We start from the raw sequence: 26090 nt of genomic DNA, 5'->3' as shown, positions 1-26090 counted from the left end.
AAGCAGAGTTTCTATCGATATTTCATTGTAGCTAAAAGGTTATGTTATTTATCACGCGAAAATATTAAAACATTTTTGGTGCAGGGTTGCGTGTCTTGTCATATTGGATTGTGTACACATTGTACTGTGATTTTTTAGTGATGCTGATTTTCGTGATGTAAAATACTTGCTTTCTACCATCTATATTTTTGCATCAGCTTCGAAAAGTGAAACAATTTCATTTGTGTCCCGTACAGCAAGATGTCTAATATAGCTATGCCATCAATTGTCAAGAAATATCTTTGGTTCTTCGTAATGTTTATTGGTTCATTTCACGTTGTAAACTTGCATCATCTTCTGGTTTTGCAGATTCATCTTCTTTCTTCCTGTAAACGTTGAGCTTGGACATATAAATAGTCTTCAAAGGTTTTCTGTCATTGTGAATGCAGTGTGAACCCTTGGCATACTTATAAAACTCCTGTTAATGTTGATGATGATGTAAGTACTTTCCTTTCTGTCATTGTGAATGCAGTGTGAACCCTTGGCATACTTATAAAACTCCTGTTAATGTTGATGATGATGTAAGTACTTTCCTTTCTGTCATTGTGAATGCAGTGTGAACCCTTGGCATATTTATACAACTCCTGTTAATGTTGATGATGATGTAAGTACTTTCCTTTCTGTCACTGGGAATGCAGTGTGAACCCTTGGCATACTTATAAAACTCCTGTTAATGTTGATGATGATGTAAGTACTTTCCTTTCTGTCACTGGGAATGCAGTGTGAACCCTTGGCATACTTATAAAACTCCTGTTAATGTTGATGATGATGTAAGTACTTTCCTTTCTGTCATTGTGAATGCAGTGTGAACCCTTGGCATACTTATAAAACTCCTGTTAATGTTGATGATGATGTAAGTACTTTCCTTTCTGTCATTGTGAATGCAGTGTGAACCCTTGGCATATTTATACAACTCCTGTTAATGTTGATGATGATGTAAGTACTTTCCTTTCTGTCGTTGTGAATGCAGTGTGAACCCTTGGCATATTTATAATTACTCCCGGTTAATGTTGATGATGATGTAAGTACTTTCCTTTCTGTCACTGGGAATGCAGTGTGAACCCTTGGCATACTTATAAAACTCCTGTTAATGTTGATGATGATGTAAGTACTTTCCTTTCTGTCATTGTGAATGCAGTGTGAACCTTGGCATATTTATAATTACTCCCGGTTAATGTTGATGATGATGTAAGTACTTTCCTTTCTGTCATTGTGAATGCAGTGTGAACCCTTGGCATATTTATAATTACTCCCGGTTAATGTTGATGATGATGTAAATACTTTCCCTTCTGTCATTGTGAATGCAATGTGAACCCTTGGCATATTTATAATTACTCCCGTTAATGTTGATGATGATGTAAGTACTTCCCTCGGAAACGGTTAAATGCTGGATGTTGTTAACCTTGCCAATAATTTTGACGATCAAAGTCCAAGATGTTTTGGTGCTGAACATCAAGCTGTGGAACAAAACATGTAAATTAGGTAAAATATCCATACGTTATTAGTATAGAATCGGTAAGGAATTTGTGACGAAATAAAATCTTAACGCATATAGATATGAAAATTTTTGCATGTTATTTTTCTATTGGACAATCTTGCAAAATTGGTTTGATGAAAACGTACCCTAAAATATGGTTCAGAGTCTTCAGGAATTAATTCCATATTTGACCATTTGGGGGTGAGGGTGGGAAGGTCCCAGTTTATTAACAAGTAAATGATGGGAATTTTGTAGATCGACTTCTAGAATTCCACGACAGATTACCAGAGAAACGGCATAGCCTGTGCAAAATCCAACAAAGAATGTAAAACCTGTAAAACCTGATCTTGTTCAAAGACAACCAGTTAACGTACCCATGCAAATAGCTAATGGTCAGCACTGAGGCATTTGATCAAAAGGTAAAAGAAGCAGGGCCTGGACCAGATGAGTGCTATTAACCAATTCAAAGTCGAAGCCTCCAACCTCCAGTCTCTCGCCTCCAGAAAAGTTGCTATTTACTAAACAAGAAGGAAGGAAATTGTGGTTATGTAAATGCTTTAAAAATATCAACTCAAAAATAGAATCTATGAATTCTGCTTAGAGAGTTCAAGAAAGAGATTAATACAGAAACAGACCGCAAAAATATCTATATTGCAATACAAGTTGAAAAGTGAAAGAATGCAAGTAGTTAGAGACTTGGCAATTGGAAAGATGCTTTAGATAAAATACTGAGAGAAAATCAAACGTTAGAGAACAGCCACCATTACGTGAAAGGCTAAAACTAACTTTTGTAAGAAAAGAGTGTTTTAACAATTGCAATAGGTATATATATTTCTGTACATAGAAAATTTGGTAAAAGATAGGTTGAATAGGAGGGATTATGGTTCCAAAGCTGATTCGTAAGATGAAAAATAGAAAGGTTAATAAATAGTTGCAATTATTTCTTTTGTGCAGCCAGAAAAGCAGCAGTGATAGTTCATAGAATTATTGGCAGTGTATGACAAGCTAGCTTTTGAAAACAGACAGGTTAGGGTTTATTTTCCTAGCACAACTTATTATTTAGGTTATGTGGATATTGAGGTGAGTTACAATGAAACCATTGGTTAGGATTATACGATTATATAATCTTTCAGAATGTACACTACAGCAACTACAGCAACATCTGCAATTATAAGCAGTGATATAAATGATTGTTCGAATTGTTTCTACATTTTTATTTGCCATCCCAAGAAGTAATTTCGTACTCTCATGATTGTTTATTGGCTTTTGCAGTAGTATCTTGTAATACCTCCGTGTGTGATTGATGAGGGTTAATTTAAATTTAAACGAGTGTTTGGATTTATTCAAATTGCTATTGTATCCGATGATGCTACCAATTTCCATGTCAGTGTCGTTAGGTACGCATAACAGCATAGTCCTGTTTCCTTTTTCAGCCTTTTACGTGTTATTGAAAACTGGTCATTTGATTGATCATTGCCATAATCATTCTGTGATAAAATTAATAGCATCATACATTTTACCTGGGTCTTAAACAGTGGAATCTGGCTGTATATTGTATGCTTTGTTTCCGACTTACACAAGAAACTATACTTTTATTTGACCTAGAAATTTCTCTTCTATGTTTTTCTTACTGTAGTTTAGAAAGAGGTTAGTACAGACTGACATCTGTGGCATGTTCATTTTGTTTTATATTTCTCCTATCCATTTTTCTCCGTTACATTTGTAACATTTTACAATTAATTAGATCTCATATTCACATTGCCATGAGCATGCTTGGATTTCGTTACCAATGTCATTAGCCGAATGCATCATGTTTTGGCGTAGTTTAATTTCGAATACTACACATTATCGCCCAAAGTCTGATATGTTTACATTTTGAACACTTTTATATCTTTACACTGTACTTCATATGAGTTCCACAAATTTCACAAATCATCTGATTTAGGTTAACTGTGTGTGTGTGTGTGTGTGTGTGTGAAGGACGAGTTAAAAATGTACACTGAAATTATTTCTCACAAAATATTACATTTGATTGGGTAGACGGTACGATTACAATACGTTTTTAACATGATATTAAAGATCATTTAGATTTGGTTGCACTAACATATATGCGATTTTCTGAACATATTGTTTTCTTGAAAATCTGACAGACAGACCTGTAGTTTTGTATGTTTTATTTTCTATTTGTTTTTAGACTTATTTGAAGCAGCTTCTTATTTGTGAATGTAACTATTTTCCTTTTTTCAATAATGCCTTCAAATAGGCTGATAGGATATGGCCTAGACTGTAATTGCTTTGTCGCGTTTATCATGTTTACCGTTATGTTATTTACCAATTATGTTGTTTTTGTTTTCTAGTAGTTCCTTTTCTTGTCTTCCTTTAAATAATTGAAATCTGTAAAGCGTATTGATTCATTTCATCTTGGTGTTGACATTATCTATAATTTTTTGAATTTGTTATTTTCCTAATTGTATTTTAGATTAGAAAACTTATTTTTTTTTACTACACCAAAGGGAAATTTTTATAAAAAAATTCAGCTTTAAAATAAGTGTTGTTTTAATGTCTCTGTGAAATTATTGTTCATTTGAATGAGAAAACTGTAGCAAAATGAAAACTATTTTGTTTTTTCATATGTAATTTATATTAATTAAAACGATTCATGTTAACACACACGAAAATTAATACAAAGTGGAATGAAACTTTGAAGGAAAGATAACTTTGAAGGAAAGATAACTTTGAAGGAAAGATAACTTTCAAAGACTTTTTACCTCTGAAGAAGCCCTTTCTTAAAAAGCAAGCATGTGTCTACGGCACATCAGCTTGTCTGAACGCTTAAAACATATACCTCAAACTAACTAGTTTTCTGGCGAGTATTACGTTCTGTTGTAATCAGTCCTGAAATTAGTTGTTACCGCTTTTCATAGTATTCCGTTGTAACATAAAACAGCAACTGTCTGTTCTTAGCCAAGAATTTAGATACATTGTCTTCCAGCGAACTTCTTTTATGTATTTCGATAGTCTTATGCTTTCTATTTCGCGGATGTTTCTGAGTTGTACACGTGAATCTTCGATCAGTTAAATGTTTTGCTAAAATATCTCTCTCTCTCTCTCTCTCTCTCTCTCTCTCTCTCTCATGCTTGTTCCTTTGTTTATTTGCACCTCTAGGAATGATTAATTGATCGACAAGTTCATGCCATGTGTAAATGATTAAAAAAAAATTTGGGGGGGAGGAGAATGCAGCCTTGTGTGAAAGAATAATAGATGGATGTTTTAATAAATAAGAATATTACTAGTTTTGCCTAACGAATGGGAAACATTTTATTTAAATATATTTGTTATACGCTGACAGACAGTTCTAAAAATGAAAACAAACTGAATTAAATGCTTTAAAAATCCTTAACCAAAGAATTTTGTATTCCGAAACAAATGATATTGTAGGACAGAAATAAGAAAATTAATTGTGAATTTAGATAAATATATAAATGAGTTGACAGCACTTTATGTATACTATGGACATTTCAATGTTTTATTGTCCCGTGTGCGTTCTTACAGATGACTAGACTCTCCAATAATGTTAAATCTAACCACACTAAGACATGATCAGTGGAGAGTTTTCAAATCATAAGAGTTTCAAACCCCTCGCTGAAGGATGGGTTAAATAAAATTTGGATTGGTACAACCGAGGCAGAAACATCTCTCTCTCTCTCTCTCTCTCTCTCTCTCTCTCTCTCTCTTACTGTCGACTGCAAACGCGAAGCAGTCACATCACGAGTAATTGAGATGCTGCAGACAAGGATCATTAGTGTTGCAAGGTCATACATTTACTTCCACTCTATAGTTTTAAAATATGTCATAGAAAAGAGCGGGAACCAACCAGTTTTGTCAAATTCAACAAATAATATATTTCCAAACAACAAAAAGTAAAATAACTAAAAAGAACATACTAAATCCCAAATAGTCCAAAAAGTTCTATCAACAGTTCTAATGAATAAAGTTCTAATTAAATTCCAATGGTGTTTGAATTAAGATCCAGCGCTAAAGGCGTTTTTGTGCCTGTAGTCCTCAATGTACTAATGTACCAGTAGCCTGTAGCGTGATATTGTACTGTTTTCCAATTAATCAGAATAATATAAGATGTCATTATCCGAATTCACTATAATTCCAAATTATTACTCCTGTCCAAGAATATTATTAAAGAGCACATTGTATTTCCAAAGAATAGTAATTTGAATAAATAATTCCATTACAAATTAAATACTGAACACAACAAAGCAAAATATTCTGCTTCAGGATCTTTTAGCAAAATGATTAATTTCTCAAAAACAAGGTTATATTTTTTTAAATTTAAAACATAAATGAAGAGCCAGGATGTAAGACAAAAAGTTCATTTCTAGAACAACCTGTTACTAAAATTATAAAAATGAACATAGTAAATATGACCTAGGCTACGTATTTTTATAGGGAAATTCCAATACCCTAGACATAGACCCAAATAAATATGTTTAACACTATTGATAATGATCTGAATAGTAAACCCACACTCCTAGGGAACTATTAGCTATGCATTATTTATTTTCAAAATAAAAACAGCATCAGTGCTTCTAATCAGAAACACGGTGAAATTGAGTTGGGACAAGGTCAAGTCCAAAATATTGTTATCCATAGCATATAATAAATAAAAACAAAACTAGCAACGCAAATTAAATATACATAACAGATTCCTGAAAACAAATGTGCTATGGACAAAGACCTTCATGAAACACTCTAAGATTTAAAGTGAAGCTGGTGGAAGTGGAGCTGGTTAGTGTGGGTGATTTAATAATTGAGATAATAATATGTCATTATAAAGCATAGTAGAACGTGTCAGGTTTAGTGAGAATCAGTTGAATACCCCTACATCAATAATATCTCCAGAGACATGCCAAGTAGTTACATTTAATTTCAAGAGACTTCTCCCTAACTGTCCAATTCACAACACTGCACACAAAAAAATGCATAAAGAGTGTGGTACTTGAAAACAAGATTGTTTGGGGCAAAAATACCAATTAGCGTCTTGTGCGCATGTTTACAAGGTATTTAAACTCTTCCTGCGGACAAATGTGTTGAGATATTTCGAGGCTGTTTGTTGTTATTGACATCGGAAATGTCCGAATATATTACCTACAGGTACAAAAGCCACTGAATTCAACAATAACGGATTCCTGTATGGACAATATCATCACAGTCCCTTAAATACTCAGCCGACAGAGCAAGTGCATCGCAAAATTTGAAATGATATCATCTATTTCTCGTAAGAGAACGATATAGAGTCCTGGAGTGAAGGCAGGCCAGGCCTTTCTAGCCCATAGCTCATGAGCAACGTTTTTGATACTGGTAACTCATAGCTTGATACTACATAAATAAGGTCTGTGTAGGTGGCCTCTTGTGAAATAAATTATCTGAAAAGACTTTGGGCACTCTGTAGAGCTTCAAACAGACAAGGGGCCGACCATTTAATATTTGGAGGGGGTTTGGGTGGAAGATTATTTTTTATAAAGAAAGCAATTTCCAGTCCTCATATAGCTTGAGAAAAAAAAAAGGTTAAATAAAAGGTTGCTCAGGTTAAAGACATATTCTATGATATCATAATACTATAAACAATAGGTTGCTCTGGTTTAAATACATATTCTATGATAATTCTTGAAACAATAGGTTGCTCTGGTTTAAATACCTATTCTATATATGATAATACTTGAAACAATAGGTTGCTCTGGTTCAAAGACCTATTCTATGATAATTCTTGAAACAATAGGTTGCTCTGATTTAAAGACCTATTCTATATATGATAATTCTTGAAACAATAGGTAGTTCTGGTTTAAAGGCCTATTCTGTGATAATTATTGAACAAATAGTTTGCTCTGGTTTAAAGACCTATTATATCTATGATAATACTTGAAAACATCTAAGGCAAAAGGAGAAAAATTATATCCTGGTTTCGAACGAACGTCCTGGCCCTCTACACCCCTCCAACCAATAAATCAAGTGGTTTGGCCCTAATTTGCTAAACATTATTTAATTGTGACATTATTCCACTCTAATAATAGGAGTCTTATTATGCCTAAAGCGGGGTTATATAGCATTCCTGTCCGTCTGTCTGTTACACAATTTTGTAGCAGAACTTGTCATCTTTTTTTCAGGTTTTGCTATGAAATGATGTTCGCATCATCGTTATCATAAAAGAAATAACGTAATAAATAACACACTGAGAAATTACTTCCCTTGTCTGCGCTGTTTCTATTATCGAGACACATCGGTGTACAGTGTGTAACAGAGTCTTGTGAAAACAGTAAGTTTCAACTTTTTTGGGTGGATTCCTAACTGCAGTGGTTATCAGCTGAACACAGATATACGGACAGGTCGCTGATTACTTCAATTTTAAGAGATATTGTCATTATTGGCTTACAGCTGCAATATATTACAAAATCTTGGGCAAAGTTTTCATTGGATTGTTGGAAACCTTAGCACATATTATGACTGTTAGCTGAGAAAAATGCAAATGAATCAGTCTTGCAAGAATTATTGCTTTTATTGCTTTGTAAGTTACAGCTGGATGTCACCGAACTATATGACTGCAATCAGACTTGTAAGTTACAGCTGGATGTGACCGAACTGTATGACTGCAATCAAACTTGAAGTTGCTGATAACTTTCTGAATCATGACCATCTTACGATGTATGCCAATCATTATGCTTCAGTTATTTGTGCAAGAGTTCTGATTATTTTTAATTTAAACGTGACAGCAACTAGTGTCATCAATTTTATCTTGTAAGTTGTAAGTAGTGAATGGGGGCACCCTAGGGACAATGGGAATTACCATTACAGACACCCCTGGGCAACTCTGGGGACTATGTAAATTTAACATGGAGAAAAATCGTGGGCAACTCTAGGGACAAGGGGAATTAGAATTACATGGGAATAGAGTTTGGGTCTGTCTAGGGACAAGGGAAATTGAACATGGTCAATAGAGTTTGGGTCTGTCTAGGGACAAGGGGAATTGAATATGGGATTTTTTTTTTTAAAATAAAAATTTTTTAAATTTAAAAAAGGGGTAGGCAATGGAAAGTCATTCTCTTTTCGAGAAATATGGATGGCCCTGAAAAGGGCCTTTGGGTTTATGTTAATGTATCCATTAACATAAAGGGCATCTGCGGCATCTTCTTGTCCTCAAGCTGCGTCTTACTCGAGGGCCATAAATCAGTGTCCTCTTGAGGTAACCTTGTCTTTCTACTTACACTCTTCGTATTAACAGACTGGTGTCTGACTTGTCGACAATGGTCCACTTGGACCGGACATACATGAGTATGTCCGTCCTAAACATCATGGAAGACACAAGGATGGATGATTCGACTGTGGTCCACATCTTGAAGCGACGAGAACAGATGAATCAATGCAGTGAACTGCGCTTATTTATAGGTAGAGGAAGGATTGAAACGGATTGAGTTCATTCACCAATCCGAACACGCGTTACAAAATTCAGTCAGCCCGCATCCAGTCAGAAGAGAGCAGTCTGTGACGTCACGTGGTCTATATAGATTCGCTAGCGCTTGTGTGCAGTCAATCTATGTGACAGTGATTCGACATGACGTAAACTCAGAAAACGATCCATTGGGGTGCATCAGCAGGGGAGACCGCCCAAGGGAACCCGGACTTACTTTCAGAAGAGGTGCATTGGGATTTTGTGGATTTTCTTACCTCGCAAGAATTTGTTCCGGAACCTTCGTTACCTTCTTCATTACCGCAAGTGAAGAATTTTATACAGAGACAGAAAAAAGATTTGGAGAAATTTATACAACGACAAAAGGAAGCGGAACAAGCTTTTCTCCTACAGCAACAGCAGCAAGAAGAAGAGGTAAGAAAAAAAAACAGCAACAACAGCAAGAAGAAGTAGCAGTAAAGAAACAAGAGGGTGAAAATCAAACGGTCACGGTACTGTTGGACATTTTAGCGGAGTTAAGAAGTCTGAAACAAATGTATCAGACTTCTTTATCACGACCGAAGAGAATACGACCTTCCCGAGCTAAACACTTCAACCCTGTGACTAAGCCTACCGTACCACCCTTAGTGATTTCAACCCAATCATCATCAACATTACGCAGTCCAGAAGTAGGCCTTGGCCGTGGCAAAGGCTTAAGGCAGTTAAAGTTCATTGGTTAAACTCACCCCTACACCAATAAAAGGCCCTTTTCAGGGCCACCCACATTTCTCGAAAAGAGATAGCCTTTCAATTTGCCAATAACTCAAAAAAAACCCACCCATTTTACCCTTATAGTACGTGTCTGTGTATGAGTGCGTGAGTGTAGCTTCTTATTTTAAAATCAAAACTCAAAGACACTTACCTTGTATAATTAATTTATTCTTTTCTCCATTGTTACAATCCAATTCACAATTCACAACATAACACTTTAATTAAAAGTTCATTGACTTCTTCTTTCTCCTTGTTTAGTCTCTCTGTTTTTTGAATTTCTTCACCGTCACACTCTTTTCCTCTTCTTCCTCGCTTTCTTCCCTTCTTCTTTTCTTCTCTTGTTTCTTTTTCTTCACCTGTCTTCTTTCTTCCTCTGAAGAATCCCTCTCTTCCTCTGAAGAATCATTCTCTTCCTCTGAAGAATCCCTCTCTTCTTCTGAAGAATTCCTCTTTTCTTCTGATTCCTCTTGTTTCTTTTTTGGGCAATCTGGAGACCAATGTCCTTTTTCTTTACAATAATAACAGGTATCTTTACTTTTGTCTATTTTAGCCCCTGTTTTTTTTTCTTTTTTGACGGTCTGGACACTCTGAAGACCAATGCCCTTTCTTCTGACAGATATAGCAAGTATCTTGACTTTTTTCTCGAAAGGAAGGAGAGTAGTCCGTCGGCTGGTCTGAAGAGAATTTTCTAATGACCCCTCGCAAAGCTCTGACGAAACGTTCCATCTGGTTAGTCTCTTCCATCGTTGTACTCGGCTTGAGAGTGAAATGAATAGTGAAAGGACAAGACACACACCCTTTTATATACGCTGGTCTGCCATGAATATAAATTAGTCTTTGGTGTTTAAACTTGAGTCATTTGACGTTTTGCACTCAAGATGAAACGATCCTATTCATTCGAGAAGAAAGAAGAAGAAAGTAAGAGGCAGAAACGTGATCTATCGCCTCGTACCAGGGCTGAAATCTTGGCACAAATTCATGCCAGTGATTTTGAAGAGGACATGAGTGAACCAGAATCCGAACCCTCTAAACCAAGTTCACCACCCTTAGTCAACCCTGAAAAATACTATTCCATTCGAGAGACGGAAAAGCGCTCCTCTAGAAAATTTAGAACCACGGCTTACAAATACACAGTGAAGTTTAAAGATTTCAAGGCTGAAGTGCCGTTAGAGAAAGCAGAAGTGTTTATCACTGGGGTGTGGGATTCTTTGCTCACCGCACTCAAGCGACAATGTCAACCCAAAGAAGACGATCGTTTGAGACTTTCCATACAGCACGACGATTTGAAATCCCCTGTTTGGATCGAGTTTAGCACCCCTGCAGAATTGACTGCTTCCAAAGTCATGGACAAGATTCAACACATACAACAATCTAATGATCAGTTTGACATCACCGATGGTAAAGCCACACTGGACATGACCCACGTCTCTCCTCCTCAAGGGACTGGACGCAAAAAGATGTTATTGGTGGACGACCTTCGCAACACCAAAACAAGTCTCGTCCGAATTAACAACCCTCAAGACCAGATGTGTTTAGCCCATGCCATCGTGGTGGGACGAACCTATGCCAACAAGAACGACACGGTAGAATGGAAAAGAACCTGGGAGAACATTCGAACCGAACCAAACAACGAAACGAAGCAGAACTCCTGTTACAACAAGCCGGAGTGTCCAAAGACATACCCTGTGGCATTCCTGAGAGGCAAAAATTGCAAGATGCCTTAGCTCCACGATACACCTTGAAAGTGCACCCTCAAGAAATGCGCGGGCCTCTGTTGTTTCGAGGCCAAGATTTTAAGGACGGAAAATACATTCATGTTTATTATCACGATGACCATTTCGATACCATTACCAGTATCACTGCATTCCTGGGATACAGTTATTATTGTGAGAAATGTGATTATGGTTTTAATAATCGAGAGCAACACAAACATCGTGGATCGAAATGCCGAGGATGTTTGGCCTCTCCACCCTGTCTGAGCGAAGAACCAGTGCCTTGTTCAACTTGTCTGCGAACGTTTGTCAGCCCTGCCTGTTGACAACAACATCTGAAGACGCAAGGTTCACAGCAGAAATGTGCTTGTCAACTCCTGAGATTGTGCCCTACGTGTGGACAAGGCATACGTACCAATAGTACCAAGGCACACGTATGTTCAGGAAAAAAAAATGTCACATTTGTCATCACATCGTGGACTTGGAACACCGATGCTACGTGCAAAAATACCAACCTCCACCAGAGAAAGAGGACGGTCACAAGAAGAAAGGCAATTTCATCTTTTTCGATTTCGAATGCATGCAAGAGACTGGCATTCACATTCCTAATTTCTGCGTGGCTCATCGAGCGTGCGAGAAGTGCATTCAAGAACCTATCTTCAGCCATTGCCCTCACTGCAGCAAGATTCCTGGAGGGCGTGAAAAAATCTTTCAGGGACCGAACACGTTAGCCGATTTTGCCCAATGGGTTTTAGACCCCGTCGACAAGACGTGGAGCCAAGAGGACATCGAACGTTACGGAGATTGTCATCGTCATGCCACGGTAATGGCTCACAACTTCTCCGCATACGATGGACAGTTTCTTTTGAGGTACTATACGGAACAAGGCACCGAGCGTCCTAAAGTGACTTTGAACGGAGCCAAAATCATTTTCATGCAAGTGGGACAAGTACAGTTTAAAGATTCGATGAGTTACTTGGCCATGCCTTTGAGTCGAATGCCTAAAACGTTTGGAATGACAGAAATGGCTAAAGGGTACTTTCCACACTTTTTCAATACGGAAGCCAATCAACACGCCGTTCTACCCCATTTACCTGAGGCTCACTATTACGACCCCGACAACATGCGTACCGAACAACGAGAAGCTTTCTACGCTTGGTACCAGGCTCACGCCTCGGACCCTTTCGACTTTCAGGAAGAAATGCTAAAGTATTGTCGTTCCGACGTGGACATTTTACGGCGTTGCTGTGGAAAATTTCGAGAACTGTTCATGGAACACGGAGGGGTCGATCCTTTGAAAGAAGCTTGCACCATTGCCAAAGCGTGTTCCTTAGTGTATCGACAACGATTCATGCCTGAAAACACCGTGGCTGTCATCAGCCCTCAAACGACCCACTATGTCAAACGTCAATACTCGGTCAAAGCCCTACGCTGGTTACATTACTTGTGCGGCAAGGAAGACAAATGGATTCAGCATTCTCGCAACGGAGGGGGTGAAAAGACCATCGGAACGTATTCGGTCGATGGCTGGGATTTAGAAAACCCCAAGATCGTGTACGAGTTTAACGGTTGCTTATTTCACGGATGTCCCGTCTGTTACCCTGACCGTAGCACTAAAAATCAGTTTTTACAACGAACCATGGAAGACTTGTACCAGGACACTTGTCAGCGGCGCCTAAAGTTGGAACAGGAAGGATACCAAGTGGTGGAAATGTGGGAACACGAGTACAATCACCGTATGAAAACCGATCCCGAGTTTAAACGCCTCGTGGAAAGTTACCAGTTCATGGAACCGCTGAACCCGAGGGATAGTTTGTACGGAGGAAGGACCAATGCCACCTGTTTGCTGTACCAAGCCGACGAAGAGAAAGGAGAAGAAATCAAATACTTGGACGTGTGTTCGCTGTATCCCTACGTGTGCAAATATTGTCGCTTTCCTGTAGGGCACCCACAATTGTTAACGGAACACATCGACCTGAAAAACATTCGACAATACGAAGGCTTGATCAAGTGTAAAGTTTTGCCTCCCACATTCCTATACCATCCTGTCTTACCTCACCATTGTCAAGGCAAACTGATGTTTCCATTGTGCCGTACTTGTGCCGAAACGTGCAACCAAGACCAACCTTGTCAGCACACCCAGGAAGAACGTGCCTTGACGGGAACCTGGGTCAGCGTGGAATTGTTCAAAGCTCTGGACATGGGATACCAACTGTTAGAAGTGTACGAAATTTGCCACTTTCCCAAGACACAACAATACCACAAGGGTGACCCAACGCAGAAAGGCATTTTCGCTGACTACGTGGATGCCTTTTTGAAACTGAAACAACAAGCCAGCGGCTATCTTTCCTGGTGTCACACTCCCGAAGACCAAATACAATTCAAAGAGAAATACTATGAACAAGAAGGCATCTCTTTAGACCACATCGAGAAAAACGAAGGCAGGCGATCGTTTGCAAAAGTGATGTTAAATTGCTTGTGGGGTATGAAACACGTGGACGTCGTTCGTGAGGATTTGATCTTGGTCAATTACGAAGAAGATCTGGACTTTGTACAAGACGACCCTTTTGGAAATGTCATCATTGCGGCTTACGTGACAGCCCATGCTCGCTTAAAATTGTATGAAGCTTTAGAACTGTTAGGGGAACGCGTCCTGTACTTTGACACGGACGGTTGCATTTACATCCATCACCCGAGTCAACAGCACCCTAACATCGAAGGAGACCGTTTAGGAGCCTGGACAGACAAGCATCCCGACGACAAGATTCTAAGTTTCGTCAGTGGCGGTCCCAAAAATTACGGTTACGAATACCGGGACAAACAAGGAGGAGTGCACACGACGTGCAAAGTGAAAGGACTGACTCTGAATTATCGTACCAGTCGTGTGGTCAACTTTGGGGTATTGAAAGAAGCCTTGCAATCGGGAGAGGATGCAAACTTTAAAGTGACCACCTATCAACCGAACAAGATTGTACGTTTGCGCACTCACCACATCGTTAGTCGGCCCTTGGAAAAAGTCTATCAGATCGTGTACCAGAAGCGAGTTAGACTTCCCAATCATTTCACCTTACCGTATGGACACGTTGGTATAAAACATTGGTTGTAAGAGGATAGTCACCCGTTAGAAGGATGACTTCGCCACAGCAAGAATCGAGTGAGATACCCGATGAGAACTCCAAGTTCAAACCCTACCATTTTCCAGTCTTCTTACCTGACTATTGTGATTGTGCCCGTCGATTGGACACGTTTCTGAAATGGCCTACGGATAGGGAAGGATTACCTTCTTCGCATGTTTTAGCTAGAACAGGATTTGTCTACTTGGGACCTGAGTCAGGATTGGGATACGAGGTACAGTGTTTCGCTTGCGGACTGAAGTTACGAATGGATCTATGTATCATTAAAAGATTCAGCTATTCTGGAACACACTCGATGGTCTCCGCACTGCCCTTACCTTTCTATGGCCTTTCCACCCATCACACTACGGTACAATATTGACGGTACCTTAGAGACGGTACCTTCCAAAACAAGACATAAAAAACGTAAAAAGGGAACGATGTACAAGCTTGAGACTGCATTGCGACTAGTATAAAAAGGGGCTATGGTCAAGATCGATAGTTCATTGTGACTACCAAGACCGAGCGAACAAGATGAATACTTTCAGAGAAACACAAAACAAGTTGTTTAGAAAGGCACAATTCAAGTGTGAGGCTTCTGAAGTGGAATGCGATTGTGAGCCTTGCGATGCGTACGATGCTGTACGTTGTGACCTTAGCGATGCCGTAAAGCATCATGGGAACTTTGTTCTCACGACCCCTATCATGGAAAGTGATGCTGTGCATGTCAAACCTGAGGGATGCGAAAGTGATGCCGCTCGTCCTCTTGGACATTTTATTGGGTTTCGTTTTAAAGGGGAATGTTCACCTTCACGTCTACCCCCCCCCCCCCCCACACGGATGTCATCCAGCCCTGAGCAAACTCCTGCCCATGTCACTCAACCCTCATCGAAACGAACCTGTGAAAGACGAATATTCGTTCCCTGTGCGTTTGTCGGAATACTGCGACTTTGAAAATCGTCTTCAATCGTTCAAAGGAAAATGGTCTAAATATCTGGGAGGACCGACCCCCGAAGAATTAGCCAGAGCCGGATTTTTCTACTTGGGCGAAGGAGATAAAGTCAAGTGCTTCAGTTGCTGTGTGTCACTTCACCACTGGGAACCGCAAGATTCGGCCTACGTAGAACATGCTCGATGGTCACCGAATTGTCATTACTTACCCTTAGTGGGACCGAGACATTGAAGTAACTTACCATAATCTGTTCATGGATACTTTACAAGAGAACATTCGTGCTTTGCCTGTGAAGTTGAGAGAACGCATTTACCGAGAGCTGGTCAAAATACAAGTGAAACGTAAAGAACAATTGCATCCGTTACGTCACGGGTGTTTGAACCACTGGTACCTGAATGCTATACAAGGACTGATTGAGTTGAAAGTGTTCCATTGGACAGACATTGATCAACGACCCCTGGTTTTAAAAAGGAATAGTTTGCTCTGGATGATTCTATCTACTACATTGTAAACGTACTGCATCGAATTCCAGAGGAAGAGTTAACGAATTACCAACATCTTTTACTCAATGTCGACTTAGTGAAAGAGGAAACTTCTGAACGAATTGTAACGTGTAAATTAGTAACTAAACCATTTAGATTCGACAATGAATTGAAACCATGTCTGTGCAAACAGTACATGTCTTGTGTCAGACAAAAGAGGATTTAGTATGACCTATTCATGGATACTTTGCTAGAGAACATTCGTGCTTTGCCTGTGGGGTTGAGAGAACGCATTTACCGAGAACTGATCAAAATACAAGTGAAACGCAAACGCAAAGTTATTGAACCGTTTTTAAATTATGCTCTGTTCCAAAGTATAAGAAGACTGATTATGAGTGGATATTACATCAGGCACAAAGGTAAACGAGGCTATTGGCCACCACCCAAGGATTCCAAAAACAGTGTATATACTTATGGATTCTTTACAAGAGAACATTTTGGGTTTGCCTGAGGAGTTAAGAGAAAGGATTTACCGAGAACTGGTCAAAATACAAGTGAAACGTAAAGAACAATTGCATCCGTTACGTCACCAGATCTTTAACCACTGGTACCTGAATGGTATAAGAGAACTGATTCGTCAGAAATTCTTTCAATTGTCAGACATTGTTCAAAACTTTGAGGTCGCTAATGATCAACATGTTCATCATTATGGTTACTTCGAGATTCACCTAGTGCAACGCATTGAGGAAGACAAGTTAAAGGATTACCAACATTTGTTACGTGGAATCTACTTAGCGGAAGAGGAAACTTCTAAACGAACTCTGACGTTTCGGTTACAGTATGCAAGATTTAGATTCCCTACTGGAGAACGAAGATCTCTGGCTAGAAAGTACGTGTCTTGCATCCGAAAAAAAGAGAATATAAAAACAGGCTGCCATGCCACGGCTTATGTCACATGTCATTGAACAGATTCCGTGGAAGGAACTCAATGACCATATTCAAACCGTGGATCATTACCATCGATTATTACAAGAACTGTATCCATTCAATTTGGGTCGACAAGTGGTGTGTGTCTTAGTGACTTGTTTTCTGGGATTTCGTTTACCAGCCGATTCTTTGTGGACTCTTTACGATCAGTACTTACCACCTCAATGGCCTTAAATGGTCACGAAAAACTTCTTTTGCTCAAAGCCTTGCGGTTTCATCTAGATACTTCTCGACCTCAACAGGAGAAAAAGATTCGTCAACTTTTAGCTACCCAAGACGTGTATGACGATGTGTGTTTAGCTTGTGACTTACATCCCCATTGGACAGATGTCCGTGCCTGGAAAGAATGGGATTTTGAGGCTTGGACCCAAGAAGTGACCCAGTATGCACGAGAGTTGTTCAAGGAAAAAAGTTACTTTTCAACCCGTGTTAGTGACGGTGCCAGAAGAAACCGTCACCCAGGACGGGACTGCCGTGGACAGGCCTGAAAGACCCTTTCGGGAGGACACTTGTGTGACCTTACCCCCTACTATAGAACTGGTTAGAACATTACCCAAAACATGTTGTACAGACACTTGTGTTTATTCCACGTTAATGGTGCCTTTTATCCTTGTACTTAAGCCTTTGGCTTTTATGTATTTTTGTCTTTCGTATTCATGTCTGAAACATTCAATAAACGTGTTCTGAAAAAAAGTATATAAACTCTTGTCTTGTTTGTTTTCGTGTCACAAGTGACATTTCTCACACTATGGCTACCTCTGCTGTCTCCGCTCCCTCTTCCTCTACTGTCAAAGTCATCGACGAACACTTAGATCGTGCCAGTTGGGAGGCTTTGTATCTTCGCCATCCCTTTAACATGCTCATTGCTGGACCTAACGGTTCAGGCAAAACCGAATTCGTCAAACGTTTGATCGAACATAAACATCATTTGATCGATCGGCCACCTCAGCGGATCGTGTGGTGTTACAAAGAGTGGCAATCGGCGTACAGCCTCTTGCGAGAAAGTCAAGGCGATTCCATCGTGTTTGTGGAAGGCATTCCTAAAGAAGATGATGGCATCGTCTCTGACTCCCGTCAAACCCATTTGGTCATTTTCGACGACATGTTAGGAGAAGACGAAGAAGAAATTAAACTGTGGTTCACGCGCAAAGGGCATCACCGTAATGCCAGTGTCGTTTACATCACCCAAAATTTGTTTCAACAAAGTAAAGCCCATCGCACCATCAGTTTCAATGCGCATTACGTGGTCTTGTTTAAAAGCCCTCGAGATAAATCGCAAGTGCAAGTCTTAGCCAAACAGTTAGGAACGCCTTGGCTGACTCAGGCGTACGACGATGCCACTCAAACGCCACACGCCTATTTACTCGTCGATTTGAAACCTACAACCCCCGATGATTTGCGATTTCGTACCCACTCGTTTCACCGCTGGTGCCAAGACGGAGGGCCTGTCCTGTCCACGTCTCCGTCCTCGACTTAATTTCACTCCACATAAAAAAATCTATAAAAACCTCAGACCCTTTCTCGTCTGTCTCACACAACGTCAACATGACGTCCCTTCAGTCGCATCTTCCCGTCAAATTGATTCGTGCCTTGTATGGCATCAGTCGAGAAAAAAATGCACAAATACGAGCTCGTGTCTTAGAAGCTAGTCTCAAAGAAGTCTTACGATGGTTCACGGTGACGGCACGTCAAATACTCCAAGGAATCATTCAGATTCTTCATCAAACCAAACGCTTTTTCGATCGAAACAAAGTCGCTTTGGTCCAACTGGCCGATCCCCGCATCGACACTCAAACCAAAAACCAAATCATTTTGAAACCTGGAGGGAGCGGTACTCTAGGAGGGGTCATCATTCGCTCTCTCTTAAGATCGGATCCTAATGCCCCCAAAGTTATACCCAAGAAAAAAGTCCAACGAAGCCCCAAGAAGAAAAAGAAAAAGACCAGGTCCCCAAAGAGAACTTCTCCAGTGGCGGGACCCTCCTCTTACCAGACACCACCCCGGAAGAAGAAAAGAAGCCCCCAGAAAAAGAAACAGAGAAAAAGTCCCCAGAAAAAGAAAAGTCCACAGAAGAAAACTAGTCGCAAGAGAGGCACGTCGGCCAGGACGCAACTTCACACTCGCAAACCAGTGAATGGGTCTCGGGCATCCTCACGTTCATCCACTTCTCCGTTGATGACACCAAGAACTGAAGAGTACTTGGAGACATTGATCACACCAAGAACTTCTCCGTTGATGACCCCAAAAAGAACTTCCCCAGTGGCAGGACCCTCCAATTTAGTGGCAGTGGCTGCTGCTCACAAAGTACCTTCTCCCAAAATCAAAGTTCAAGAAAGATCGGGCATGTTACAAAGTTTACTGGATTTGTCCAAGCAAGAACTGGCTCGATTTAGTCCGTTGCATACCCCTCCACGACGTGTCATGCCTGTCCTCAAACTGATACGACGTAAAGACAATCAGTGGCGACGCGTTCCAGTATAAAAAAAGGCCTGTGCCCAAGTCGGGGTATCAGTGTTTTTGGTGCTCCTGAAGACTCAAAGATGTCACCCTCCAGAAAACCCCAAGGAAAGAAAAGGAAAGGACTACCACCACGTTTAGTCAAACATGGGGACATGTTATCTGTCCTGTCCAAAGCTTCTCCACCTCTACGATAAAAACTCATTCAATCGGCCTCCAAAGAGGTCATCGATACCGTGTGCGAATGTTGTTTGAACGTCTTGAAAGGCACGATCCCTTTGTCCAAACACCAGAAACAATGCTTAGGCAAACATCGTCATGTTCCTCGCCAAATAATACAAAAGAAAATTCCCATTCGTCAAAAGAAGAAGATGTTGGTCCAACGTGGAGGCATTTTACCTCTCTTGTTAGGTCCCTTACTGAAAGGAGTCTTGGGAACCATGTTGGGAAGACTGGTGGGAGCAAGATAAAAAGGCCCTCGGAAGTCCCAAAATCTCAGAATCGACCCCTGACAACCCCATGGAAGGACGAAAACTAGCTTTAGTGCCTTACAAACGATGGATGGAATACCATCGGTGGCAAGAACAACGTACCCTGCATTTACCTCCCAATCCCCATTTGAGCGAGATGTCCCAGTTACAACACGAATTGCAGTCCTTGATGGATCGCCAAGATTTGTCCGAAACAGAAAAATCGCAAAAGTACGGTCAACTTTTGCAACGACTGCAACTCTTTCACCAGAAAGCTTTAGACGAAACAGCTCTACCCACTCTGAAAGATTTTAAGACCTTGATGAAAAGTCCAGCACCATCACCAGTACCAGTACCAGTACCAGTACCACCACTACCAGTGACCAAGACAGAAAAAGGAGAAGAAGAAGAAGAAGAAGGGTTTCAAACTCCACCAGAAAAAGTACGCAAGTTAACAACACCACCTACCTCCAGAATTGGATGGATTCAAAAGATGATGGCCACCCCTTCTTCATCACAAGAGAAAAAGAAAGTGAAGACAGAAGTGAAGACAGAAGTGAAACAAGAACCGATATCCCCCGCTCAGACATCCTCCTCTTCGACACCTATTGCCGGTCGCACACGCAAAGCATTGCAATCCAAGAAAATACCCCAAGAGAAAAAGAGTAGCATCCTCCAAGAGTGGGTGTCTTATTCACACACCAATCAACACAAAAAAATAAAAAATGGAAAAAGTCTTAGCCAGCATTTACTACGATCTCTCGCATCCTGCAGGTTACGCAGGAGTTCAAAAATTGTATCGTGCTGCCAATACGCGACTGAAAAGTCTCCGTTTACCTCAAGTGCAGCGATGGTTACAAGAACAAGCTACCTACACTTTACACAAACCCATTCGACGCAAGTTTGCCAGAAGTCGCACCCAAGTGGAAGGCATCGATCATCAATGGCAAGCCGATTTAACCGATGTCTCTCATTTGGCCAGCTATAATCGTGGCTACAAATATTTGTTTTGTGTCATCGACGTCTTTTCCAAATTTGCCTGGGTCGTGCCCTTGACTTCCAAATCGAGCAGCGAGTTAGTGCGAGCCCTGGAACGGGTGTTGAAACAAAGTGGTCGTCACCCTCTTCGATGGCAAACGGACAAAGGCACCGAATTTCTGAACCAAGCTTTCCAAAAAGAATTAAAGAAACGTGACATTCATTTTTTTACCACCGAGAATCCCGAAACCAAAGCCAGCATCGTGGAACGTTTTCAATGCACTTTGAAAGAACGCACGTGGAAATATTTTACGCATCACCACACTTGAAGTACATCGACATCTTACCGCACCTGGTGCAAGCGTACAACCAATCTTACCATCGAAGCATCGGACGTGCCCCGCAAGACGTGACTCCCGACAACGAAGTGTTGGTGTTTGAGCGCCTGTTTGGTACGTCCCCGACGAGGGCTGTCCCCAAGAAAAGTGAAGAGTTGGCCGTAGGAGATTGGGTGCGCATTTGCAAAACCAAACGCACTTTCGACAAAGGTTACTTACCTAACTGGACGACCGAATTGTTTCGTGTCAATGAACGAGTGCATGGTCGTCATACTACCGTCTATAAATTGGAAGACATGAACGGAGAAGTACTCAAAGGAACGTTTTATTTGCCCGAGTTACAACGTGTGACCAAAAAAGAAGACGACGTGTACGACATCGAAAGCATTCTCGAACGCAGAACCCGTAAAGTGGGCAAACGACGTGTCAAAGAAGTCAAAGTACGTTGGAAAGGATATCCACCCAGTTTTGATTCTTGGATCGACGCTTCGCAAGTCATCGACTATAAAAAGAAGTGACCATCATGCCCTTTCACACAGACGCAGCTACGTCGACCACTCCTCCTTCACCTAGTTCTTCTGTGCAAGATTTACAAAAACAACCCTTGTGGGTGTAGTGTGGAGAACTTGTGCCTAAAACGCAAATCGTCTTTTTCTGCCAAATCTTCGTGGTGTATTGTGTCATCGGGGCAGCCATTGCCAATCTGAGTTTGCAACAAGGAGACAAACAATTGTGGACCATTTTATTGAGCAGTTGCATCGGTTACCTGCTTCCTAATCCCTCCCTGAAATTCTCCTCGAACGGGAACCACGGGAACCTTGTGTCCAGTGCCAGTGCCAGTCACCACTCCAATAACAACAACAACCCCATTTTGGGCGGAGACACGCCTCTGACGTCCAGTAACCCCTCGGACAGCCACAGAACTCTAGAATTATGAGTTACCAAAACCAATTTTACTTAACCTTACCCAGTGACAGTTACATGGAGGTGTTTCCCCACAACACGTTGTGCTGTTACACAGCTAAATTACCTCAAGCCATCCAGTTAGATCACGAAGCCCATTGGGAAGTGGCTTTAGTAGAAATGATTCACCCTACACAAATCCAAAACATCACCGAAAAGAAAAACACTTTTGAGGTCGAAATCATGAACCAACAATTGCAAGAAGCCGTGAATGACATCGGGTTTTCAGGGGACACAAGACCATCCAACAATTCACCCTTCAATATCTACACCTTAAAATTTCCTTCAGGGTTTTATTTTAGTGGCCAACATTTGGTGGACACCATTAATTCCAGGTTCGAGTTAGCCTTTGGCAAAGCCCTGAACAGAATCAAAAAAAAGTGTCACCCTGGAGTACCATAAAGTGGCTCGTCGCTTACTGATGAAATTTCAGGATACCCAAACGTTGTCCATCAGTTTTAATCGTGACTTGTTTGATATTTTAGGTGGAGACACAAAAATGGCTCCAAATTTTAAACCGAAGATCAACAGCAATACGTAATTTTACAAGTTTTTTCGATTCCCTGTAGAACTGAACCAAGGACTGAATTTGATATTCGTGTACTCCGATGTGGTGGAGTACAACGTGGTGGGACACACCTCTGTGCCGTTACTGCGTGTCATTCCTTTCAAAGTGGATAGTACCACGACCAGTGACCAGGAAGGTGGAAACACTTACCACGTCCACCGCGAATTTGTCCATCCTCACTATTTGCCTGTCAGCAAGTCCTATTTGGACACGGTCAACATTGCTATAAAAGGAGATTTGGGACAAAATATTCCATTCACCAAAGGAAAAGTCACGGTGAAACTCCATTTTCGAAAACGGTTCTCTCACGACTCGTAAGTCATGTATCCAGTGTACCGAGGGGTTGCTCGGCAGCGAGGACACGGTTTAGGAGATATGTTAAAATCGGCCTTTCGTTCGGTGGCCCCAGTCTTGAAACCGATGGTGACACGCGGATTGCACGCCTTGAAAGATGCGGCACTGATGCAAGGCAAAGAATTTCTCCAAAATGTCATCATCCACAAACAAAACCCTAAAGAAGCCTTCATGAGGGCAGGCAAAATTGTCTTGCTGCAAACGGGCAAAGACTTTTTGGGCCGACGAGACACACCTATAAATGCCCTGCACGCTACCGAGTCAAGCATTCAGCAAGGACAAGGCAGAAAGAGACGACGAAGAAAACATCCTTTCACCAGACTTCACACGTCTAAAGCGAGAAAGATCAAGAAAAGAAGAACCGTTCGAGACTTAGACGTTTTCGATTATTGAGACACAGCAACAAACAAAATGATGCACCGAGAGTCTTGCGCCTGTTCCAAGACGGAACTGGATCTGTTTGCCATGCCACCCACCATGATGACCATGCAAGAATCCCAATGGGTGGAATTTCATCCCGTCTCCTCATTGACCGATTCCGCTCCCATCGAGTTTGAAATCAAAGGACAGCCCGAAGATTACATAGATCTGAATAGCAGTTACTTGTACTTGAAAGTCAAAGTTCAAGATAAGGATGGAAATGCTATAGACACTGAGCCAGTAGCTCCCGTCAACAATTTCATGCATTCCTTGTTTAGCGGCGTGGACTTGTACTTGAATAACAAACTGGTCAGTAGCAGCATGGATACTTACCCTTATCAAGCGTACCTGGAAAATCTCTTGACGTACGGAATAGACGCCAAGAAAACTCATCTCAATGCCTGTGTGGTATAGGAAGCTGACGATGCAGGCGAATTTGAAACATTCAAAACTGATACAACCAAAGACCACAATTCGGGATTTGTAGAACGAAGAGACAAAATCAAAGACGGACACAGTTTAGAACTGATGGATCGTTTGCATTTGGACATGTGGTTGCAAGAGAAATATTTGCTAAACGGAGTGGATGTCCGCCTGAGACTGAATAGCAGCAGTACCGCTTTCCATTTAATAGCTGATAGTGACGATAATTACAAAACCAAAATCCAAGAAGCCAGACTCTACGTACGCCGTGTGGAAGTGTTACCTAAAGTGGGTAACGACATCAGTCAGACGTTGAGCAGAACGACCGCCAAGTATCCCATACGACGCGTGGAAGTGAAAACCTTCACCATTCCTGCTGGACAGCGATCCATTATCGAAGATCATCTGTTCCAAGGACAGTTACCCAAACGTTTAATCGTTGGTATGGTCGAGAATACAGCCTTCAACGGAGCTATCGCTCAAAATCCTTTCTACTTTCAACACTTTGACGTGTCCAAGATCGAAGTCAGTCGCGATGGCAAGACCTTGTGTACCCGACCTTTCGAACCTAACTTTGACAAGAAGAATTACTTGAGGTCGTACTTGTCCCTGTACGAAGCCACGGGACAGTTAGGAACCAACACCAGTCACGGCATTACGTACGAGGATTATGCAGGAGGCTACGCTTTGTGGGCTTTCGATTTCACTCCAGACCAAGGCAGCGACGAGGGACATTTCCACCCTATAAAATCTGGCCAGATTCGTGTGGAACTTCAGTTTGCAAAGCCACTGGACGAGACAGTGAACGTCATCCTGTATGCAGAATTCGATAATACCATAGAAATCAACAGTTTGAGAGAAGTCATTCTATATTACTAGAAACCATGGAAGACTGTTATCCCTCTTTACCTAGTGGAGAAACTTTGGAGATGAAATGTGAGGAAACTGTGGAAGAAGAATCCCAAGACAAAGACGAAGAAGATATCATGATGAAGTCGAGATGGCCAGAACAAGAAGACCATTTAGTCTGCTGTTTTGCCAAACACTTGGTGGAAAAAATGACGGAATTGATCAAGAAAAATTGCTATGGATGTCAAAACGCTCATCCCAGTCAAATTCAACACGATAAATGCCTGATGTTGAGTCAAGACGAAAAATTGGACGAGTATCTGGACGAAGTTTGGAGTCTCATCTCGGACGAAGACGTGTGGCATCAGTAGTATAAAGACTTGCGTGAACATTCTTGTCCACCATTAACCACTCAAGAGATCGATCGTATCGAAGCTCTCCTGAATCAGAGTGAGGAGACGAAACGAAGAAACGGTTATTTGTCAGACATTTTCAAGCAAAAAGTCAGGATCGAATTGACGACTTATTATTACCTGTGAAGAAGAAGAAGAAGAAGAAGAAGAAAACACACAAAACAATGGATACCTGGGAACTTTATTACTTTTTGAACCACAGTTCGTATACGTCTTCTTGGAATCCTGTCGTCTGTGCTAAAGATGAACTCCCTTATCGCAAACCTCAAGACCATCTAGCTTATGTCATCAACATGGACGACAGTCATCTCCCAGGAACCCACTGGGTAGCTGTCTACTTTCCTCAAGAAGGATATGTGGAATATTTTGATTCCTATGGATTGCCCCCTTTGGAAGACGATATCATTAACTTTATGAGAAGAAATGCTCAGACCACCCGATTCAATAATGTGAAATTACAAGGAACAGATTCCTTGGTGTGTGGACAATACTGTGTGTATTTTCTGCATCATCGCAGCCTGGGCTATTCCTTAGAACATTTAGTGACTCATTTTGATCCTCGTCATTCTTCTAGAAACGATGTGAAAGTAGATCGATGGTTTTGTGACCATTATGCTTATCTTTTGTCTCAAGCTAGGAAACGTAGTGTCCATCAATGGCCTAATGATTTCCAACAGTGGAAATCACAATTTCATTCGCAACGTTGTCAGCCCTGTTTAAGGTAGACTGTAAATTGAGAAAAAATGTTTGCCATTTTTTTGAAGAAAAAATGTTTGATGTTATAATGTTGGATTATTGTTAAAAAATGTTAGAGTTGTTGTTGGTTAGTGTTAAGTGATTTTTGAATAAAAAATGTTGTGTTTTGAAAAAA

This window comes from Sinohyriopsis cumingii, chromosome 12 (assembly GCF_028554795.1).
Source record: "Sinohyriopsis cumingii isolate HCF-2022 chromosome 12, ASM2855479v2, whole genome shotgun sequence".
Lineage (NCBI taxonomy): Eukaryota > Metazoa > Mollusca > Bivalvia > Unionida > Unionidae > Sinohyriopsis > Sinohyriopsis cumingii.
This window is presented reverse-complemented; position numbering follows the sequence as displayed.